The following is a 6,000-nucleotide window of genomic DNA, read 5'->3' on the forward strand; positions in this document are numbered from 1 at the left end:
TGTTCTAGTACTCAACCCGAACATGTCAAAGCATGTAGCATATATGAGACATAACCAGCTTGATCAAACCATGGCTGATTAACCTTGAATTATGTTAATATAAAACTTTGACATAACTTTTATATTGGGCACTTCTGCATTATCCAACCATTTCTAACAATTTCATTATTACTTATTTTCTTTCTTTTTTCGTAATAGTTTAACAAAGTCTTCTTGATGATAATATGGTCCAGGGTGAAGTCATAAAATATATAATCCACGCAATAAGACAGCGCGCAATATCATGTTAAAATTCATGTATATATGCCAATTAGAAACAAGGAAGTCTCGATCTCCACTACGTCCATATGATAGTTACTGATATTGTCTAAAATCAGGTGCATCATATAGACACGTTCGTTTAACGAAAAGAAATGTGGAGGAAAGTAATAAAAATAGTTGTGGACTTTATTATAGTCAAGAAACTTCAGCCTTTCATTTTGAAAATTCAACTCCATTTTACTTGGCAGCCAAGGAACATACTTCCTTTGGACATATATATATATATATACATATATGAACTAGCGCAGTTGATCTTGTTCTTGTTCAGCTAAACCTACTCTTTGTTCTCAACCTTTTCAGCTTTAAAAAAGTATATATACATGGCCTTCTCATTTAGCTTCTTCAGTTGTTTGGGTGGTTCTAATCGAGTCTCGTCGTCCGAGGAGAAGGTTAGCTCCGAAATTAGTAAATCAAACTCAAAAAAATCAGTTAATTTGAAAGTGTCCAAGAGTAGAGCTCCCATTACGGTGTCCTACTTCCCAGTCGGATCATCGATTTCTCGGTTATAAAAGCAGCTTGTTCTTTGTCTTGATTGAAGATGGCTTAGTTAAACATTTATCTTCGATCTGTATTGTTTAGATTTTGATCACATTTCTCTTTGTACACATTCTTTTGTTCTTCATGTGAGAAATACTCTAGCTAATTAACGCTTCATACTGAACTTGTGTAATCTCTTTTTGTACACAATCTTTGTAATCTCGTCTTATTTGCGCTGCCAGATGTTATATCAGCAAATATTAACTTCATTGTAATAAGCAATATATATAAATATATTCCTTCTAATTTTTCAATAATAACTTTGCTATTTGTAATTCACCCAAAAAAAAGATCCAAGCTAGAAATGTTAAGAAACAAGTATATTCCTTGAGTAGTAGTTAAAAAATCATGGTAAAAAAAAAGAAAAAAAAAAGAAAAAGAATAAAAATAGGAACTAGGAACTTACTTTGTTATGTGGGGCCCTGAAATCCAAAAGTCTGTTCTGTTGACTTGACCAGCACCAGACTTTGCTGATGTGTATGTATTTGCGTACAGTGGCGGAGCCAGGGGCCAGGGTACGCCCTGGCTCACCCTCAATTTTCCGGAAAAAAAAATATACTATCAGTCGAACCAAAAAAAAAAAAAAAAAAACAAACAAACAAACAAAATAAAAGGGGAAAAAAAAACACCATAAACCCAAACAAAATAAACCCCTCAGGCACTCTACTTCTCCTCCTTAACTCCCTTCTCAATTATTCTACTAAAAAGTTTCTACTCTTCTTGACTTCTTGTGGAGTAACTAGGTAAGACTCACATTATTTAGTTTCTTGTCTTCTTTTTGATCTTTTTGTACTGATTCCTATACCATATTATTTAATGGCAACTCTTACTTAATTTCTTGTCGTGAATTTACTAAATACTTAGGTTTGCAACTGTAAGGGCAATTTGTATGTTGTCTATTTTAGGTCTATTTCTGGTTGTATTTAGGAGTTTTTTAGGGGAGTCAATGTGTTCTAGTGTTAATTATGGTTGTCATTATTGTGACTGCCGACTGAGACCTGAGGTGTGCTTAATTAAATGGTGGAGTTTACTTTTTTTAGTCAATAGAGGTTGTGTTAGGGACTTAGGGACGAGTTTTTATGCCAGATGCAAGATCCCAACATATTGTTGTTCCTTATGAAGATTGAAAATGTTCCAACCCACGCTAGGGTGTTGGAAAATAATGACTGTAAATAGGTCTTTATGTGGTATGTGGATATGATGACTTTTGGTCAAAGATTGTGGAAATGGACTCGTTACTCGTTAGTGAAATTTGGTAAACTCCATTATGTGATCTTGGTTAATGGGACGTTTGGTAGGCTGCTTCTATAGGTGTTCAAGAAGGAATTTTGCACCGTGATCTTGTTCTACTAAGCGTTTTCATTATATATTTGTTAGGTGGTGGGTTTTAAAATGTTAAATGCTCCTATTGAGATCTTTTACTCTCATAACAATACTCGCTTGCAGGTCCACGCCTCAAGTTTCGCAAAGGGTTGTATACCTTAAGCGTTGGCATTTACCCGCTCACTTCAATATTCCTCGTTGTCTAGTTGTCTACTGTTTTCTACCGGCTCTTGCCCTCTTCTCTGGACATTACAGTTTAGAGACTCTTGATCCAATATTCCTATTGTATTATTTTATAAGATATTTGATGTTCGAAATATAGTTATTTTGTGGTTGGGTTAAGTTTGAATTATTAGTTAAAAGAAATTTGTTATTATTAATTATTTTTTTGTATGTTTGGTTGTTTGGGTGGCTCACCCTCACTCAAATTCCTGGCTCCGCCACTGTTTGCGTATTCCTTGCAAGCTTGTTGTTCTATAGTGGCCATGAGCTCTTCTTCAACACTTCACCAAAAGATAAAAAATCTACTTCTTTAACTCTTCTAGGCATTCCACATTTGCAAGAACCAAACAGGTATGTAGTAATGTAGTATGCTTCTTCCCCTCTTCTTTCTTGTTTATTTCTATCTCTTTATTATTTAATTTTGTTCCAAGGTTTAAGAAGGGTTTAAGCATTTAAGGTAGTATATTGTTTTGGGGTTAATGTCTCATTTGGCGTTACTGTGTACTGACACTTTAAACTAGTTTGAAGTTTGAACTATAAAAAGTTGAACAATCACACTTACTAGTTACTACTTGCTTAAACCCTTTTTTTTTTTTGGTTTTCTTTACAAAGTGTATATTATTAATTGATTCATTATGAATACTTGGGCAACAAGGACAACTGAATATGTTATTGTTGTGTGGGAATAACATTCAACTCAAACAGCTTATGTATTTCAGCAATGCCTAATGGCCCTAGTGCCCTATTGGGATTTGAGTTAGTTATTAATGTTTGTAAAATTGAAGTGTTTTCAGGGTTTTGGAAGTACAACTGGTGTTGACTTTTGAGTTTGGAATTTTCACCTTTTTTTTTATTGTGTCGTGTTTAATCCTTTAGGTTCAGAGGCGCTGTATCTATGAGGGCTCTTTTTAGGCACCGAGATCTAGTTTGCTCCACATATTCTTATAGATTGGCGAGAACTATATGTCTATATTAGCTCAAAATCAGAGCGCTATGTTGGTAGTGATGTCTGCCAAAACACGAGTTGCAGTTGCTACTCAAGAAGTAAAGAATCTCCCAGTCCAATTGAGTCGCGGTGGTAGTAAATTAGTAATAATGTATTCCGAGTTGTCATGTACAAAGAGAGCCTAGTTTCAATCAAAAGAGAATATAATGCCGCTAATAGTGTGGCTTGTGTGGTATGAGTCCTGTCAAGTGTACCTACTTAGCCACTGGAAATATGGTTTATATGTAACCCTTTCTCAGCATTATTAATAAAGTTTTGCTTATCCAGAAAAGAAAAAGAAAAAAAAACAGAAAAAAAGTGACACTATATTTTGTTTAAAATTACACCTCCACCTAGGTTCTAGGTGCTATTAGGATTTTATAACTCTAATTACATACTATTGTATAGTCTATAAATATCCACACTCTATACTCCCCAATAGAAAAGGGTAAAAAAAATTGGATTTTAAACTCGGGCGTCTCTCTTTAATTTTATATGGGACGTCCGAGTTAAAAAAATTACTTTAGAATTAGAAAGGGACGTTACTTGAAGTGACGTCCGAAATTTTTTTTGTTCGGACGTTGGTTAAAGTGTCGCCCGAGCTATTTATCAACTGATAGCGAGATGGAAAATTCCCCACCTCCTCCATCAACTAATATTCTATTATATAAGGTATATCACCCCATTGGAAAGAATTTTTTGACATTTAGAGTGTAAACTTTATACTCTATACGGTTTACACCTTCCATTGGAGAAGCCCTAAGATTATCTCTACACTATAAATCTATATACGATAGCCGAGTTTCCATGAACCACCCCCTCGAGTAGTGTATTTTAAATCTCCTTTTGTTTCACAATTTAGACTTACCTCTCTCCTATTTTTGAAATTATAAAACTTCTTCAAATATTTATATTTATAGATACGCCCCTCTCACCAGTCCTACTATTTTTTAATTCAATCAATTCTACTTCTCAGTTTAGTGTTTTACTGTTTCCAAACTCTCAACTTGATAATGATAGAGATAGAGCGGCCATTTACAACGCCTTTATCACTTCGGCAGGGAGATTCACTCCAATGTATAAACTCTTCATCACTTTATCAATGGTAATTTATCTCACCTTTTGTTGTTCCAACATTTTATACACGATGATCACAAATTTATTGTTCCAAATCAGAGGTTCTGCATTAACTCTGGCCATCACAAATTTATCCTTTTGACTTATGTCTAAACTTATATACATATACATTGTAAGCTGCAATATGTTTTTTTACATGAAGTGTCCAAATTGTTTCAGGGTACAACTAGGAGGATGGGATTCAACATTACGTAAGATTTGTAATGGCAAGGCTTGATTGTTCTTGCGGTACATAATTTCCTATTTGTAATGCATAACGAATTGCTTTGGAAAGGGCAGCAAAGTCTGTGTTGGTACTATACATTAGGATGATCCAAGAACAAGTCATGACATAATAATAGGTTTGTACATTCAGAGAGTGACTCTCAAGGACAAAAATGCCGAAAGAGTAACTTTGACACATTTTTTTTTTAATCACTCATAAGGACCGGGTGGATGAAAGGTCAAGTATACCCTTGATGCGAAATAAAAAATAGCTCCAGTAGATGAAAGTTCAAGTATACCTTTAACACGAAATAATAAACGGCTCAGCCCAACCGAAACTACCCGGTGACGACCCGGTGTATTTAGTACATACTTCAACATAATGTATGATCAGTAAGGACATCTATTGGAGTATGAACAATCATTGTTTATACACTACTACATAATGACACTTATACCACTGTTTTTAAGTGTGGTATAAATATATTTACCACTGTTATGCAACCGTGACAATAGGTGGTGTGATATATAATAATAGCAAAACTGTGGTATATAAGTTTAACGGATACCATGGTTTTTCAAAGAACCGTGGTTTGTATGCCCATGATATACCACGGTTGTCAACAGAACCGTGGCATATAAGCTATTGAAACCGTGGTTTATATTAGTGTATGTGTTATAATACCGTGGTATATAGTTATACTAAACACTACGGTTTATGCCAAACCATGGTATATATATATATATATATATATATATAATAATAATAATAATAATAATGCTAGTAACAGTCTTCCACTTAAAAACCGAACCTGCATAACAAAATTTTACATGACTGCGCCACGCATACAACATTTCCATCTTCCCAACAAATTCCAAAATGTACAAAAAACTATTAAACATTGCAAAAAAAGATAATAATAATAAAAAAAAAACTTCCATTAATTTTTTGAGTGCATGCACTAAGAAAACAAACTTCAAATTCATTTTCATAAATTAAAAAGGTAAGACTCATAAATTAGAATATAGCTAAAACTCATCTTCATTCGCTTCCGGCTGAAACACCCCATTTTCCTGGATACCAACTCTACCATTATAGGATACCCATTCACAATTTATCTCAGTTGATGGCACTGAAAGAAGACAGTTACTACAACCATGAAGAAGTTGATAGTCAAAGTGAATCTCTTGAGCAGAATGAAAGTGGTAGTTCTGCGCGTTCGTATGTCGTTTACACAGGCACATAAAATACATATAGAAAAGAGGCTATT

Source organism: Coptis chinensis, chromosome 8 (genome assembly GCF_015680905.1).
Source record: "Coptis chinensis isolate HL-2020 chromosome 8, ASM1568090v1, whole genome shotgun sequence".
Classification (NCBI taxonomy): domain Eukaryota; kingdom Viridiplantae; phylum Streptophyta; class Magnoliopsida; order Ranunculales; family Ranunculaceae; genus Coptis; species Coptis chinensis.